The sequence below is a fragment of the Megalops cyprinoides genome, chromosome 9 (genome assembly GCF_013368585.1).
Source record: "Megalops cyprinoides isolate fMegCyp1 chromosome 9, fMegCyp1.pri, whole genome shotgun sequence".
Lineage (NCBI taxonomy): Eukaryota > Metazoa > Chordata > Actinopteri > Elopiformes > Megalopidae > Megalops > Megalops cyprinoides.
The window spans coordinates 5,609,122-5,628,146 of NC_050591.1; the positions used below are offsets into that span (position 1 = coordinate 5,609,122).

The 19,025-nt window shown below is 46.4% G+C and overlaps 1 protein-coding gene across 2 annotated transcripts in view; it reads right to left on the minus strand.

The window, feature by feature from the left end:
- Positions 1-18,465, minus strand: part of nrip1a (nuclear receptor interacting protein 1a) — a 34,665-nt gene extending 16,200 nt beyond the window's left edge. The window contains exon 1 of one of the 2 annotated variants that reach the window (XM_036537540.1): positions 18,249-18,465. The gene's annotated coding sequence lies outside the window, so the exon portion shown is untranslated. Of the gene's footprint in view, positions 1-17,951; positions 18,006-18,248 lie in introns of those variants that run through there. The other variant, XM_036537542.1, reaches the window with a different exon arrangement.
- Between the last annotated feature and the right edge of the window lie 560 nt (positions 18,466-19,025).

The following is a 19,025-nucleotide window of genomic DNA, read 5'->3' on the forward strand; positions in this document are numbered from 1 at the left end:
GGCAGCATTACAACCCTGTCCCCCCCATTCACCAAAGCAGACTTTTTCATCATTTCATCAGAAAACACAAAATTCAGTTCTGTTAATAGAGAGAGTCCTTCATTAAACTACAGAAATACCCTCCTCTCAGTGGGAGCAGTGAGAGTTCATTGAACTTCTCCCGCCTACAATGAACCAGTATTAAATAGTGAAATCACAGTCTAATGACGCTCTGAGCAGAAATCGGATGGGGCATTCAAAGCATTCAAATCACATTGAAAAGGGAAGTCAGAGTGGATTTTTCAGATTTCACCAAGTTCTGGCAGAGCAAGGCAGTCGAGTTTGTGAGCAGAACTCAAAATAGACACCGTGGGTTTGCGTGTTCCCCTTCCGACGCCTCTCAGCTTCCGATACCACTGGATACTCCAACGCAACGCTCTCCTAAAACGCCGGCACTAAAACCAATTCCCTCTCAAGCACCTGCTCCCTGCGTCCATCAAAGGCCTTCGACTGCGACAGTGTGTTAGAACAGCCTAGTGCAGACAGAGCCAGAGTTGTGGTGAAGTATCGCCCGGACCGCAAACAGCGTACAGCACAAGCTCTGTGAGACACCTTCACTCCCAGCTCCTCTATACCCTGTCTAACAATGCTGTACACACCAACTGCAAGCAGTGAGCAGACAAATTTCTACCCACACCTGTGTATTCTTCGGTCTCTGCAAAAACCTTCCTTTCTCTTAACTGCCCCAAACACCAAGCTGATCTCAGTCAGACAATCATGTCAGTGCTAGTGTGTATCTGGAGTGGGACCCTGATGCGCATATTTACCACACCTACACACACGCACTGCCACAGTGGGCGCACAGCTATGCGAGACCCTCCCGGTTGGCGCAGCTCTTCGCACGCGACACCGCGGCTTCACCCCCTGCCCGCACACGCGGGTCCCGGCCGGTTCCGTGCCACGGGCCTGGAAGAGCTGACAGGACACTTCATCAGTTTGACTGAAATAATAAGCACTTTTGAAGGACCTCAGAAAGGCAGGAGTAATGGATCCAGCTGAGGCGGGGCAGCGCTCTCCCCCAGACGCAGGACCCGGTCTGACCACGGTTAATTACCGCAGATAAAGCTGGATTACAGACTTAATGGAGGGGTGGAAATGGCATGGAGTGGCCGCTGGTCCAGACTTCAAGGCTTGGGGAGTCAGTGGAGTTTCTGTCTCTTTAAATTGTTCAAAATGTCTCTCTCACTCTGTCACTTTCTCGCCCACTTGCTCTGTGTGTGTGTATGTGTGCACATGTGTGTGTATGCACGTCTTCCAGCACACCGACTCTGTACAGTACTTGTGTTCTCACTAAGTAAAAGACAACCTTATCTTTCCAGCCACTAAAGACAAAATGCTTTGCCCCTTTGGCCAATCACAATCCTAAATAAAATGTAGGAAAACAAGGGATGTCACAAAGGGGGAGGGGCCTCAGAGTCACCACCAAACACAGAGACACACACACAGACACACACACACACAGACACACACACACACACCTTTGCTGAATGTCACAGGGCAAGCGCATGACCTTGAGGCGTAACCGCGGTACAGGGAGTGCTCTTCAAAGGGGATTAGTGAGACAAAAACACCTCACGTCCCTACGACAGCAGCCGCGGGTCTCTGGCTCTGATTCCGGAGCTCGCCCCTTTCAGCCTTATCAGGGTCTCCACGGGGGTGGGGACAGGGGTAGGGGTGCTGTTCAGGGTGCTGACTCGATAATCTGATGGAGGCTGTTTTCTGAAACATCTGTATTTCCCTACATAATTAACCTTTTCAGGGTGTGGCAACTGGCAGAAACTGGTATAAAACCTACTTGCACACAGGGACAGATTGGGTCCTTTGTGGTTGAGCTCACTACTGCTGGTGTAGTCTCTGCAATTTCTGTAGGCTCAGACAACAATGTCCACGGCTCCCTGAGAACCTCTACTTCTGCATTTTGTGGAGTGAAAATGGTTGGTTTAGCGAAGGACGCCAAGCAGGACGAAGGGAAAGGCTCCCCCTTATGTTCAGTCCATCGTCAGACCCGTCAGACTCTGTTCTGCAGCTTCAGGATGCCTGGCCATGCCCCTCTTCATAGGTGCGTGTCCCAAGCGCATCCTGTCCAATCCGGCCAGACGGAGCTGAAACAAGCTTCCCATGGCTCCCCATCCTCCATCGCACACCCACCTCTTCAAACTGAACCATTGTTCCTCTACCCAAGCATAATGCCCCTTCCTTATTTATGTAGTCTCATCACTGTGTGTGATACCACTATATTGCACATATGCACAGAATTTGTGTATTTATTCAAGCATGCTTACTGTGAACTGTGAATGTGAACTACACAACATTAATTAAACGAGAGAACTGTAAGGCAGGCTACTGAAAATTTCAGGACATACTAAGGGAGTATGGAAGACATGGCTTTGTCTGTGTGTTGAGCTCATCTATTAGGTCTATAAAAAGGTCAATACAGGGAGAAAACTATGCTCAACTCCAAACAGAGTGAATGTTTCACTGTATCAGCTAGGATATACTGACAGGGATATTAGACGGCTTGTAACTTTAACATACGCCGACATCACTTGTGTAGAGTCTACACAGCAAGTTTTTCCAGAGGGGAGCAAACAGCTTCGATGCAAACAGCAGTTCAACGGTGCAGAGAAGGTCAGATTCGGGGAGCTCCCGCCTGCCTTCTGGGGAAGCATGGCTGACCCCTCTGTGGCTGTAACGTAATCGCTCCTCGACTATGGCCTCACTCACATCCAGCTGTTCCTGTCCTGTACTGAGGGGACTCCGCAGCCACTCAAACGGAAAGGGTGAGTTTCACTGCCCCTCAGACTTCTGGGAGGCATTACCAGTCCCGTCAACAACAAAAACTGGTCACACTCCAACAGTAACTGCGCTGGGGAGAGTCTGCCTTGGGGAGAGTCTGCGCTGGGGAGAGTCTGCGCTGGGGAGAGTCTGCGCTGGGGAGAGTCTGCGCGGGGGAGAGTCTGCGCGGGGGAGAGTCTGCGCGGGGGAGAGTCTGCGCGGGGGAGAGTCTGCGCGGGGGAGAGTCTGCGCAGGGGAGAGTCTGCACAGGGGAGAGTCTGCACAGGGGAGAGTCTGCGCGGGGGAGAGTCTGCGCGGGGGAGAGTCTGCGCGGGGGAGAGTCTGCGCGGGGGAGAGTCTGCGCATGCCCAGCCAGCTTTTCCTGAGAACAACTTTCTCACGTCCCTGAATTCACAGGTCACCTTGCCCTGGAGGTCCTGGTGCTCAACTAGTCCTCCAAATCACTGTTATCTGCAAAGTCCACTCTGTCTCCACTGCTCAGCAAACCAACTGATACTATGATAAGACTGCCGACACTAAAATATGTCTCACTCACACGTACAGTTAATAGCCTCAGTTTTCATGAAATAAACTTATGAAATATGTTGTCAGGTATCACGGTTGTGGGGTGTCTGAATACAGCACCACACCCTGTGTCTGTGGGGAAGCTTGGAAATTGGACAAACCAGAGAAACACCACAGGCCTAAATATAGCCCACACGATTTAAACAGGAGTGCCTCCTCTGACCCCAGTGATGTCACGTGAAGGATCGAGTTGCAGACAGCACATAAACCAAACACCTGTCAGAGACGCTGATAAAGCACTGTGGGGCAAGCGGAACCTTCGGGTGGTGGTCAAGGTTTCAGGGGAAGGCCATGGCTGGAACAATCATGCCATAACTCTCTTTCAGAATATGACACATGGCATGCTTCACAATGCTGTGGTTAGATAGCTGGACAGAACGACTGTTTAAATTGCTGTGCAAAATATAATCTCTGATAACATACAACTTAATAACTGAATTAATTTGGACTGTAGAACTGATATGCAGGAGACAATTTAAAAGGTAGGACACTGGCATTGTTCAAAGCTCTTCAGATGGATTTAATTGTGTTAACGTTTGTCAAAGCCCAGTTGAGAGTAGAAAAGTGACAGGTACATAACTTGAACAGTGACAGCCACATGGGAATTTTAACAGTACACTTTTTAGAGCTCACCTGTCTTTCATCCTGCCAAAAGTGCTATAACAACAGCTGTTGTGGTAACAAACTCCTGCATCCTGCGTGGCCACACACCTGTGAAAGGGTTTGCTTCCGGCACTCTCTTTAGCATGTAGCCAGGGCAGAGAGAGCAAAAACAGCAGACCCAAGAAAGGCTATCACATACAGGCCTAACCCTGACTCCATCCCTAATGCGACCCCCTAACCCTAACTCAAAATCTAACCCCATCCCCAAAGCTATCCCTAACCCCTAACCCTAACCCCTGACTGCTAACCTGAGAGTGTCTAGCTATAAGGTGAAGCTCGAGCTCCACAGACTTCACTCACCAGTTACTTTACACGCAGCTCATGGTATCAAATTTATGCTCCAAGCAGAACAAGATCCCTTATCCCAACCCCATCACTAACTCTAACCCCTCACCGCAAACCCATACACTAGACCTAACATTAACCATAACCATGCACAGGCCTACCCTAACCGTGATCCCCAACTCTAACTTCTAATCATAACCCTAACCACTGTAACTTAACCCTAAATAAAACGTATCTCTGTATAGAATTGTTTCTCCCCTTCATATCATCTGGTTTGAACACAGAGTCACTACATCTGAGCAGGTGACAGGCTGTGGATTTTAGGTCCCCACAATGAGGACTCCACCTCCTGGAATCGCAGAACACGTTCCAAGCAAAGGTCCGCATGGCTCAACCAAGTGACTCTGAAGACAAGCTTCATTAACCCCAACGAAGAGAGATCAGGCTCTGGTTCCTTCAGGAAGGCATTAAAGCCTTATCGGAGCACACGCATGTACACCACGCGCGTCTTAATTAAAAAGCACTTCCAGCCAAGGGCAGGCAGCAGGCCGCGACGCCGTTTCCCAGGGTTCAACGCTGCGTCTCCTCATTTACCTCCAAGATTATTTCATTTGCTAATGGCAAGGTTTTTTTTAAATGTGCAATAAAATCCTCACCCTTATTACAAAAACATATTGAGCTTTACACTATCTGAAGCAAGTAATTCTCTATTCATTAACTTCCATTTCCGCGGGCGTTGGAGCTCCTCGGCGGCTCAAACGGGGGGCAGCGTTCGTGTACCCGCTACGACCGCGCACCTGCGGGTTGCGTCAATGACAGCCTGCCGCTGACGCACCGGCGCGTCAGCAGTCGCTGCATGGTTACCTGTTTAACGACTGCAACGTGATAGTTCGTTGTGTTTGAGTATAAACAAACAAACAGTGAATATTGATTCCTTTTCACTCGAGCCTCCACCGGAAGCTGCTGCTCTACCGAGGAGGCTCTGCTCTGACGTGCAATCACGCTGGTGGTAAGCGTGATGATCTTCGACCCCGTTTAAAACGGGAACAGTCAGGGGAAGTAAAAATAGACCTTTGTGAAGTGGAGATCGTCCTCGCCCCGCGACTCACCCGCACGCCCTCCGTCGTCCGCGTGCCTCCCCGCCGTCCCCCCTCCCCCAACACATGCCAACCGCCGGCTCCGTCCTCGACCCAACCTTCGGAGCAAGAGGCAAACAAGTCTGACCCCCGGCGGAGGCGCCCCGCTCCGGGCGATAAGCGCTCGTTTAATTATATTCATCCGTATGGTCCTCTGACATGCTTCCAGGATGAAGTCAGTCCTCTCGGTCTGCGTGGGGACGCTGGAAGTGTAGGGGAATTTCAGTGGCTTCGAAAGCTGCCCTGCTGATGGCAGCTTAGTTTAGCCCCTTGCGGTAGGTCCAGCTTTTGGCCGGAGCGAGGGGCAGAGCAAATTAAAGCTGACCTATTCCTTATGCAAGGCTATAAGTGTTCTTCTGGTAACACTATCTGCAGTATCTCTCACAGGGGTTACCTTAGCTGACATGCCACTTGAACCCTTTCACACTCGCTGGAGCCCTTTGATGGCCTACGAACACGTTGGCCCAAATTCGCCTTCTCTTTGATAGAGATGCTTTATCTAGAATCAAAGTGAGACTCCCCGCATCTCTGAGAGAGATCTCTGTAACGGGCCCAGGCTGTCGTTCACGGCCTCTGTGCTGTGTTATCACCTTAATCTCTCCTGGTTCTTATTCAGAGTGAAACCGGGGAGGATGAACGCAGGTTCTCCTAATGAGATCGCTGGCCTCGTTCACACCAGCCGAACGTTTGTAGGTCAGACGTAATCTGGGGCTAATCAGCCAGGTCGGCCCACGCTGAAGAAAGGCAGCCGATCAAGTAGGGGGCTACCTTAGACTGCCAAATGTTCAATGAATCTCTGCCCACAGAGATGATATAGTCCACCTTGCAAATGAGTGGAGAGCTGCTAGTTTATGTGTACCTGCTGGTTAATTCACTGTAAATACAGCAGCTGAGACAGTACCACTGATAAATACTCACGAATAGCAGCAAACCCGTGTGCAAGTGCATGTGTTTTTGGATTGATGACCTCAGACTCATATTACATTGAATTTTGCTCATGAAAGGTCAGGAAATCTTCATACACTTTAAAATAATGGGAAATATTAAGAAACACTTTCAAATGGCAGAGCACCAAAACCAATTAAACTAGATACATAAGTGTGTGATTAAATGCTGACGGCGGCTGATACCAGTGTAATGGGCACGTGCTGCTCCAGCGGAGAAAGGGCAGATGTCACAGTTTTGGGTATGACTCTGATGCCAATGTTGTAGCACACGAACGCTTATCACCATAGCTTCGGTTAGCCCATGCTGCCGTTCAAAGCACCTTGCAAATTAAGTGGTGGTTCAACACGGCAAACATCTTCTCTCCAAAAGGGTCTGCTCAACCAGTCTGAGGTTCTGAAATGAACATTATTTGCTTAACTCTAGCCCTTCTGCAGGGAGAACCTACAGAGTTAACGTTTCTACTTATTATCCATCTGTTTGGCTGGGGACCTCCTGGAGCAGCTCAGGTTCACTGTTCAAGGGTCCAACAGCAGAGCTTGACCCACTATTCTAACCTGCAGACCTCTGACTCAAAACCCATCACCAAATATCACTGGTGCTTTGCTGTGGCCCAAAGTCCACTTAGGCCTGGTCAGAGGCCGAACAGCGACTGCTCACAAAATGAACCTGATAAATTTGTATACACGTATTACACATTTTAGAGTAAATTCATGCTAAGTAGGTGTAATTTAGGTGTGAGGTGTAGAGTCACTGAGGGCAATTCCATTTTTCAGCACACCATTTCCACCACTGCCACCAAATTTTTTATTCCGAATCATTCTGAGTGAATTATAACTGGCTCTCTGCATGAGGAGCTGTTTTCAGATATGCCTTGAACAGCACAGGATGCAGAGAGTAAGCGAGGGTTGTCTTCTTCGTTCATCAAACGCGATGGGAAACGACGCCTTTGAACTGCCACGGTTCAACGAATTCAGCTCGTATCACAGCCTAATCAGAGCTAAAATGGGACAAGCTTTCAGAAACAGCATTATATAACAGGAGCGATGTGCTAAAGAAATGCTTTATAACACAACATGCTTCTCACCACAGGGGCCACATCTAGTCTTGCAGATTTTTGTTTCCTATATATGGTATTAATAAATGTTGATATGATTTATTTTGTAAATCAGACCGCTGGTCACATCTGGTAGTGTGCAGATAAAGTTTGTAAGGTCAGCGGATTTCACATGACCGTTAATAACTCGTCACTGCCGTTGCAGGAGCTGCCAGCGCAATTATTAGCGCTCGCATCAGCGAGCACATAATGGTGTTAAAATAAATAAATAAGATGTGCGGAGCTGGAGGCGAATATGGCACAATGCACGTCGCGCTGACTCCATTGTCCTGGGCACATGCGGATTACATGTGCGACACGCATCAAGAAGGAGCAGCTCATTAATGATTAACGCTGTGAGCAAGGAAACAGAGACAGAGAAGCTCAGATCCACATGGCTGGGCCAGAGGACTCACTTACAGTAAACCTCCCAAAACACACTAGTAAATGCACTTCCCTGCATTTACTACATCAGGAGGGGGGCGGGGTGGCTTTCAAAGACCAGTGTCAATCATTCCTTGGACTATATACACGTGTGGCCAGGGCTCAACAGTAGGCTGGAGTAGGTGAAAGACACTTCAGGTAAGCGTCCTCAGATGATTTGTGCTGTGCTGAGTTCACCTTTACGCAACAGGGCAGGTTATAGCGCCCTGCACACCGCGAAGAGGAGTGCTTGTCCTCACAGTGCACATCGAGTCAGTGTGTATTTGGGCTGAGGTGGGGGGTGCCGTTCATAATTAACCCAAATCACTGGCTTACAGAAGCTCATGTGTCTCCGGGCCTGACATAACAGCTTATTAAACCCCACTCGACCTTGGTGTGCCTTTCCAGATTGGATAACAACCTTGAACCGCGAGTGAGACGCGTCACGTCTCCCCGGCCGCGCTGCCGGAGACATGCGCTAAAAATACGCCCTGCAAAAGTGTCGCTAAACAGCGGCTTAAACGATCAGACATAATTACCGTGGGGATTGGGGGGGGGGGGGGCGGTGCCGTTTGGGCTGGAATCTGGAGCGGCTCGCACTGACCGAGACTTGCCCGTCTTCCCCCACTCAGCCAAGGACGGCTTCAGACCACTTGCGCAGTCTCGGGCTGGATGCAGCCAGACGCCCTCGTTTCAGTGACGGGGCTCATGGAGATGAGCAGAGCGGACTGTCGGGCTCTGCTGGGCAGTTTGGCCTGCGGAGGCTCCTCAGTCCCGGGCCTCAGGACCAAACCCGGAGATCCAGAGGGAGGACCTCCACACCGCCACCGCTGCTGTCGCAACATGCCATTAGGAAACGCAAGCTGTCTGCTTCAGGCGGATGTCTCCGTCTTCTTCCGCTTCAGAGACGCAGACCGTGGAGAGGGGAACGAGCGGAATTTACCGTGCTGCTCTCCCGACTCGCGCCTTAAAAGTGGGCCCCGGCACGAAACGCCGGCCCACGCTGGGAGGGTGTCTGCCGTTGCCCGGTAACAGCCCCGCACCGCTTCCCGTCCCCCTCAGAGGGCTCCGGTTCGGGCGGTCGGCACAGCGTGTTCCCAGCGCTGGCTTCCGAAGAGCCGTTCTTTAAAGTTACGTAACGGCAGCTCTCAAAATATGCGTGGGCGTCCCTCGCGTTAGTCCCTCTGAACCTGCAAAGAAACCCTCCTCACACACCCCCCCCCCCCAGTAAACACAGCGTATGCGTCTGTTCTGAAAGAATCCAAAACAGGAGGGACATTAAGCTTAAGGCTTAACAGCGCTGTTAACCCTAAAAGTGAACTCATGGAAGGGGTTTCTGGTTGAGGGTGCTGAACGACTGAATGCTTTCTGTCTCACTACATGCTGCACGTGTCTTATCAGCCCAAAAAAATGGGTTTTCTGTTTGATGCTGCCGCCCTGAGAAAGGGGAGAAGAGAGAATAATACATGTCTAAAAATAAGAAGTGACCCAAATTAAAATGCCTTGATCCCCATGACTATTGGCAATAACCGTTATCCACCTCCACAACCGAGCTCTTGTGCATCTGATGGATGCGGTTGAAATCTGCTGAGATACGCCTCTACACACGAACACACAGCCTCGTTTAAAATGTGCAAATGTCCGGAAAATGTTTATCACTTACAGCATGTTACCTAGCACTTTCAAATGATGGCCATCTGCAGCTTTCCCACAGAAACTATAAGAACAACACCAGAACACTTTCTATATATCCTGCTATGATGGTCACTGCATTGTGACTAAACAATGGCAGACACAGTCACTCTTTAAGGTCAGCTTGGAGCTGCAAGGATCCTGCAGGATTTCAGAGGTGTCATTCTTGGCCTGTGTGTGTGTGCGCACGAGAGTGTGCATGTGCGTGGCTGTGAGATCATTTCAATTATAAAATCATCATTCGTTTTTAGATGCATCAGAATGATCCATGAACGGCAATCTCTCTTTTTCAGTGATTATCTCCTTACAGACCTCTAAGTTTCACACACTGCCTGAGGGAGATTTCACAGCTTGTGTTGTGTTGTTACTAAAGATAACTGTTGCCCTGAAGGTACAATAAGCAGGAGAAAGTGTTTGGGACAGAGACAGCGTGAGGGAGGACTGCAGCTTAGCTACAGATCTCCCATCAGCCCGTCTACTTTCAGCTGAGCTGCACTCTTATTGGATGGACAGATTGTCGGGAGTCACGTAACGTCTTAGCGTGACTATGCTTGATCTCCTCATTGGCTGAATGCAGCTAACAAAAAAAAAAAGATCTGGGTGTAGAGGGCACAACCTAACAATACTGTCTGTGTCATTAACACCATAGTCTGTTATCAATTAAAACTAATCTCACTATACCACGCATCCCTTCTACGTGTGTGTCACTATAACACACAACTGCTCTGTGTGTGTCTCACCATGACAAACAACCCCCCTGTGTGTACTGTGCTGTGATACAGAACCATTCCACTTTGTGTACCTATTTCAAAGGTGCTGGTCCAAGTGCTGTCATCTGTGTGGCCAGGCATATGAAGTTAGATACTACAAGGAAGCGGGATGCACCGCCTTCATCACAGGAAGAGGAGGAGGAAACCTCACACCCTGCACACGTCAGCACCAGGAGAAAACTTCCCCAACAATCTGCACCAAGTCCTCCAGTCACCTGTTTAAGAGAGCAAGAGCAGACCGCTAATGCACTTGTATAAGGAGGGGCAGACACAGGCCAAGAAGGAGCTCTTTCCTGTCGTGCTCAGTGCTAAACTCACTGCAGTAAAAGCCCACTTTGCCCCTTTTTTTACCTTCCGCACATGGAGCAATCCTGCATGCCAATAAATCCACAGCTTCTGCCTGTCCACTGCCATGGCGCGCGCCACCGTCTTTCCATGCAATATATCAATCTTGCCAGTCATTCATAAATTCTGAAAATCCCCCTTTTAGTTAATTGCTCAGCAAATTTAATTTTTAAAAAGCTTTTAAAAGGGGGAGGTATAATTAAGTCGAGATCTCTAACCCGGCCCCCCTCACCCTCCCCACCCCGGTCACCCAGTCTGGAGCGAGTATGTGCTGTGTCAGAGCCTGAATTAAAGTCAGATCATTATGTAAGGATGAAACTCTCCCTCTCCTCTCTCTCTCTCTACAGCTTACTGTACCAGACACACTGCCCTTGCCTGGGCTTGGAAGGTCCTCCAAAGGACAGACTGTTAAGAAGTTTTGAAGGGCAGCCCCCGTGATAGGCCAGCACCGCAGTGCCCTTGGACTCCCGATTCTCCACTAGACGGACTCATGCATCAATCCGTCAGCTTACGCGGGTGAGCCCGAGCCCTCCAGCAGCTCCCGGATTGGCCGGGACAGAACGGCACCCTGGCTAGCCACCCTGCTCTTTGGGCCTCTCTCAATACAACCTGCTTAAATGAAGATAGGGTTGAATAACACAGCTAAACCCGTAAAAAAAGAATCCTGGCAGTGCCATTTCTGGCCTTTAATTAAGCTGGCCGGGGCACGCTGTGACTCACGGCTGTGCCCTGCCCCATCGCCAGAGGACTCCGCTAAATCCAGACAAACGCCACGACCACGGTCAGGGCAAAGAGAGACAGCACGTTTTCTATGACTGCTGACTACACAAACATAGCAAGGACAACCCTTTTAATACCACGTGGAAACTCCTCGCTGGACAAAGGCCTAAGACCTTTTTTTGAGGAAATGTTAACTACAGCTATAAATTATACCTAAATATAGTACAGGTATTCAATATAGAGAGTATATATACCTAAATTATAACTATAATTTTAACTACAACACCGGTTTACTGGTCTATGTTATCAAACCTGGCTGCCAGCTGTACATCAAGCTCAGGGAGCAGAAATACACAGCAATGGGCCTTGCATTTTACCATGGACCCAGCTCAGCTCCTGTATGGATCAAGAAACTTAACCTTTTTTTCTTTTACAACAGGCATACAAAGATAATCATACTCGGTTATCTACGGTTAAGGTTACATGCCTTCTATTAAAAACTGATGGAAACAACTATGAAGCTTTTGTCTAAAGAGAGCATTTTTAAGATGCATGTCTGAAAACCCATCTAGGCCCTGAACAGGAAGTTGGAAATTGGCACCTTTCAAACAATGAGTACTTTCCATTCCAATATCATTTCAAGAGAGAACTGGAAGAGGGACTTCAGCCTGTTGGCCATTTTCAAACTGCTTTCATTGCATTTCTGTCTCCATGTGGGTTACTGACACACACTTATTTCTGCATGCGTGTCCCACACTATACATGAACATTAAATACCACACTACAGGCCTATTCCATAAACTAGTCCCATCTCCAGCGCATGGGACCAGTGTCTCTCTATACCAGGGGTCTCCAATACGTTGCTCGCGGGTTACCGGTAGTTCGCTGCCTGTTTTTGAGTAGCTCACCAAAAGGTTCAAAGAATATGTACAAAAATAATCCAACAACAAATAAATGCACCCTGGCAACCTCTTCCCAATTCAATCCAATCAAATACACAGATGTCCTACCCCCCTCCAACACAAAATGATATCAGCTGTCAATCAAATAAGTTACGCTACTCTCAAGTTTTGTCAACACGTCGTCGCGTCAGTTACGCTGTAGGCTAGCTACTGAGGTAGCTACTGAACTAAAACAAGGAGTTTGGTGGTGTTAGTAAGCTAGTTTAGCTTATAAAATAGCCAGATTTATGATGAACAAAGAAAATGGCCTGGCCAAATAAAAAGCAGAAAACATGCCATTTCCATGAGGAATGGGAACACGTTTTTTTTTTCCCCCACAAATGTGAAGGACAAGTGTGTGTGCCTCATATGCGCTACAAGCGTTTCAGTCGGTAAAAGATTCAACGTTCAGCACCACATTCAGGGACATTCTAAAACTCTTAACATGAAAAGGCTTAACGTGGCTTAATGTTCCCAAATAGCGATCAACGATCACCAAATTTCTCTCTGACATGTTTTGTCATAAACACTTTCGCCTGTCAAAAAATCAAAACCAAAATCCTTTCAGTATGGACGTTATCTTACATTAAGCATTTTCCTCTCCATTGACGCCAATTATAAGGAAAAGGCTTAACGTGGCTTAATGTTCCAAAATAGCGTCCAATGATCACCAAATTTCTCTTGGACATGTCTTGTCATAAACACTTCCACCTGTCAAAAAAATCAAAACGGAAATCCTATGAGTATGGACGTTATCTTACATTAAGCGTCTTCCTCTCTATTGACGCCCATGATAAGGAATAGGCTTAACGTGGCTTAATGTTCCAAAATAGCGTCCAATGATCACCAAATTTGTCTGACATCTCACATCATAAACACGTAGTAATGTTTTCTGTTTTCTATGACTTTGATGTGAATTTAAGATGTTTTGATATATTATGTGAGCTTGACACATTGAAATTTGAAACATATGGATACAGCCAACATCCATTTGACATGCTATTGATGTGAATTTAAGATGTTTTTGATCCAAAATGTGAGCTTTGGACATTGACATTTGATACATGTATATACAAAAAGGAGCTGAATTCAGCTGGTTAATGTGAGTGTTTTGATACTCACACTTATTCACATAATGTAATATAAAACATGAGTAGCTCTCAGCCATTTTCATTTTTTCAAAGTAGCTCTCAGATGAAAAAAGGTTGGACACCCCTGCTCTATACTGTAGATAGAGAAGCATCTCTGTAGAACACCTGCACTCCTAATAGAGGAGCCGTCATACAGAGATGCAATTTAGACTGCTATTTGTCCCCCCTCTCTGTTCAGCCCTTAATTCTGGAACTCCTGCCCACCTTGGTCCTTTCAAACACAGGCAGAGTAAACAGCCATCAAATCAGCCCTCTTCCCCTTCGAGATGGGCCCGTCTGGAGCCTCTCTCAGCTGCGGCCCCTCGATCTGAACTATTTACGGGATTTCGGCAGGTTGTTTTTGTGACAGGCGAGGACAGCGTGGGCGCCCCGCTTGATTTATCTGACCCGGATCTGTCCACGGGCTACGTGACTAAGATCTGCCACGCATGAATAACTGAACCCAATCACACGTGATAAGTCGTACACGGCAGGGGCATGTGATAATGCTCATGCAACATATTCACAACAGCCACACAGGAATGGCACTACTCCCTTTATAAGTTAATGCCTCATCGCGCATTGTGTAAATACCAATGGACAATGACGTAAACATAAACACATAAACAATATGTCATATATAAAATTCTGCTGTCTCAGATGTACCCACTCAAAAAACAAGTACTACACCAGCTCTTTTAATCTGGTGCATGTCTACCACAAACTTTGAGTTGGTTTATCCGAGGATAACTAATCACCATTAATGCTGTGCTCTGATGAATACACCTTGTAATAATGCACGATGAACACAAATTCCCCTTATGCCATTCCTATGTCATGCTTATGAATATGTTATTGTATGGCTTATGGAGACAAAGTTGTCATAACGCGCCACCAGACATGTTTACCTTCTTCTGGCTTATCACTCCATTCCGCTGATCCTATTTCCTTTGTCTTTCCCTGACTGGAGCTCACTGCAGGAGTAAAGTCCACTGCACCATGTTTGCGCTACGAGTCATAACATGGAAACTGGAGCAGCGCTCTCATCTGTGAGGGAGTGTCAGACATCAAACGCTTTAATTCTCCAGAGCTCTCTCTCCACCACGGGCTCACAATAAACTGAACTGTTATTTTCCCACTATCATGCTGTCATTACCAAATACATACAAGAGAAGTATACTAATTATTAGAATTGTGCTCTTTTTACCTTCATAATGTGTATATTTCCAAAGGAAGGATGTATTTTTCTGTATCTCCAAAATGTTGAATTACAAAAAAGCTTTTCCTTTTATAAGAGCAGCTTAAATGTAAGAGAGGGTTCCTGTCTCCATCTGAACTTCTACAATTACAGGCCTAAATTCAGCATACTGACCGTTTTATCTGGCATCTTTCTGCTGTAGGCTCTGGTAATATAAACATTACTCACCAATTAAGAACAGAGCACTGACAAAGGATATTGTCGTTACAGAGATAACACTCAATCTGTTTGTAGATCATTCTTGTCTGTTAGCAGAACGATGTGGTCACCACACAAAACAGTAAGTGATCTCACACACCTGTTCAGGGAGCTGGCTCTTACAGCAGGTTCCCAGGCCATCGCTCAAATCTCTGAGCTCACCTGCGCATGTTGAGATGAGGTGAAATTGCTGTGCCACAATTCTCCATGCCCAGAGTAACACACAGAACCACACTGAGTAGCGTCCACGGGTGCAGAGAGATGCACACCCATGTCCCTGCAAAAACTCTTCACAGCAAAACCAACCAATGAATGGCTCTCACACTTTTCCCAATCAATCACTGACCACTCAGAACTCCTGCAGTTTCTGTATCTGTTAGAGATAATCGCTGTTTTGCCTAGTGTTCGCAGTGCTCTACAACAATGCAGAATCTTTAGAACATTGTTAATTGTTTGGGGGAAGATGGAGTAATTCCACATGAATGTATTCTGAGAGCTACGCATGTTATGTTGCATATATGGTACATTGCATTTACAAGAGAAAGAGTAGACTTTGAATACGAATCACTATACATGTAACCTCTGCTCTCTCTGAGGGCAATGCACCATCCACACTCACTTGCTGCAGCACTGCTAAGTCAAGAAATTCTCCTTATAATGCAAAAACCCCAGGTTTGACTCCCAAAAAGGGCACAGCCATCGTTTACCAATTCTATGAAGATGAATACTATCAGGAAATATCCATGTGTGATAATGCGTGATACCCTTTCCCACTGTAGAGCTGGAACCAGGCTGGTTCATATTACCTCTTTCCCACTGTAGAACTGGAGCCAAGCTGGCTCATTATAATCCCTTCCCACTGCAGAGATGAATTCAGGTAGTTCAGGACCTACACAGCTTTTCATTATCTATTTTTTTTTTGAACTGCATAGGATCTAACCACTTCAGCTCAACCCGCCATCATTACTGACGCTGGCCTACTTACAAATGAGCTGTGGGCGGAGCTGCCAAGCTAAATTACTACACTGTTTCCAATAATCAGCACTAAAGAGATTTATACCATCACTGATCACAGTGAACTATAAACACTAAAAGAAATAACAGAGTAACACAGAAACAGTATTTTGGTAAAGCCTCGCCCTTTGATTACTGACCAAGTTTAAGCAGTCTTCCCTGTCCAATCAGACACCTGTTTCCACAAGCAGCAGGAAAAAACACCTGGAAATGAAAAGGTTTATCACTGAATTGGCTCAGACAACAAACCCAGGTCTGACTCCACTGGAACAGAGGTATAAGCCCCCTGGAAAAAGACATCATCTTTTTATTTTTCCCATCAGCTATCTGTAAACCATTACCATCCATTAAGAAGAGGGTGGAATCCAATTTAATCAAGCAAACAATGACTCAGATCAGGTAGTTAAGATCTGACTGACACTAAAGTCTGCTGGGAATGTGGTCCTCCAGGTCCAGGGCAGAGTATCCCTACAGACGCAGTGGCCCTCCAGAACCAGGGTAGGGTAGCCCTGCAGACAATGAAGCCCTCCAGGACGGAGGTAGAGTAGCTCTGATCTAACATCTCAATGGCCAATGCTGATGATTCGTTGGTTAGTGGAAACACAAGGGCTGGATAAATAACAGACTTGTACTGAATCATCCATTTCTGGTTTACCAGTAAAACTACCACAAAACGTCTGGAAATCCTGTGTTCGATCACAACACCTAGTCACTTACAGTCACAGTAAAAGTCCCCAGTTACTCTAACTGATGGAAAGTATTGAAAATTTGATGGCCCCTCTTAAAATAATAAACAAATACTTAAAAGGCTCAAAGCAATCACAAAAAAAGACAAGAACTGAGGCAGTAGAACTACCGGCTACAGCAACAGTGATGTTTATTCTACCAACTCAAAATAATTACATCTATTTTCATACATAAAAAGTATGATTTTTATAAGGAGTGCCAATTTGAACGCCAGTGTGAATAGATATAACCAAGGGGAGACTACATCTTCAATGAGCAGAAATTTGTTTTGCCGGTATGATTCACATAGAAGACATCCGCTTACTTTGGGAAGCCCAGTTGAAACCCCCTTAGCCAGCAGGAGGAGCTGAGATAAGGCCTCTGCCAAGTGTCTCTTTTGTATTCCTATGATTTGGACCTTTAGTTTCATCACTACACGGACTGATCGACACCAGAGGATCACCTTATAATCACTGCCAACCCCCTAAATCCAAAAATCCATATAGCTTATTCATCTCCGCTGTCATGAACTATGGGGGTAGCATCAGCGCCGTTTTAAGAGTCGTCTGTACATTTTTTCCCATTTTATATCGGCAGGTGATCTCACTTGAGAATACACAAAGAATAAAAAAGGCAAAAATAATATGTGCATAACCAATGGGACGTGTGACAATGCTTATGCATTACGTATGAAAGAGCGAACGAGTGAGAGGGGTCTCTAGATAGCGCAGTACCGTTTAGACCATTCCAAATAGTTGCATGAAAACCCATTCAAGCCACAACCTAATTGCGCTTTATAATAGTCAAAAATTACCGTGTTACTGATAATCACCGAGTATCAAGGTAGATCAAGAGCGCTAACGCGACTCTTACAATTTTTTTACAGGCAGAAATACGGACATACGACATACTACCATCAACGAGATGTCAACATTACATTGATTTATAATAAATCCAAAATCAAATATCACGTTAGAAAATACATGTTATGATTACTTACGGACCCCTTTACAAAGCACATATATCGTCGTATCCTATTTTATTCTCATCCTACCAATATGTAATGAACGAAATGCGAAAATGTGAAACACTGGTAACATTATCAATGACTGAAATACGGTAACTCGAACAGGCAACAACAGACCTGTTTGTTTTATATGTCTGTAATCGTACATTGTCAAAATGAGAAAAACAATTATGTAATACATACACTCAAAGCGCACTGATGCGAGCAACCCGTGACATATAAGAATGTTACATTTTGTTGACAAAATGAAACAAAATGGAATCTACGTTCGTATCCGTGCCATCATCCCCTCTCCCGGCTTTTACGTAGGGCTTCTGTGTGCACCCTGCTGCGTTACACAACATCACTTCACCGAGAAACACGTAGCAAATGTCGTCCACGTACTAAAATCGGAACACAGGGGAAAGCCACTCGCCCCACTCCCGCTTTATAACTTGTATTTTTACAGCTTGCATTCTCGCTAGTTATTTAGACACGTACCTGCACAGATGTATTTCAGCGCTCCGTAGAAAGATACGCTGCATGTTTAGAATCAAGTGAAATCCTTCGTTGATATACATGTATTTGTTTCGACAGCGGCGATTTAAATGCAAGTGGACAGTAACAAATATGGGAAAAACAATCGTATGCTTTCCCAAACGGAGTACAATTGCTGTGAAATCGTCTCTCGGTCGAAGTGAGGCAGTTGAGCTCCGCGCCCCGCGGTTGGGTCTGACGGAATTGTTTATTCAAGGTATCCCCGGCTCTCTGCAATGCAATCCACGCTCCTCCCTTCTCAGCTTGATCGCCATTCTTAAGGGGACAGTGACCTTACCGACCAGACGCCCCAATCTACAAACTGCAGACTGCCCTGTTAGTGTTAAAAATCATTTCCGCTTTCTATATCATTAAAATAAAAGGCTCCGATTTAACCACTGTCAGTCTGCCAAAAACTATAAGTGCAAAGGGGGCAACCAAGCCAAAATGCATTTGCAAACAAACAAAATACTGTGCAACATCAGTAAATGGAATATTAATGCCACTAAGAGTAATATTTTTAAGATAATATCGCATCTTCCTTTGCTTTGTTTTGATGAAATTTTATCTCGTGACTTTCAGGGCTGCTGACCGCACACCTCTGTCCACGTGGGAAAAAATGAAGCGCTGTTCAGAGTCGAGACTAGTATCCCGCTGGCACCGTTCTCTTGCTGCTGTTCACAGTCTCGTTGGAAAAAAAAAAAGTTGTTCATCTCTTCTTTGTGAACCACTATCTTTATT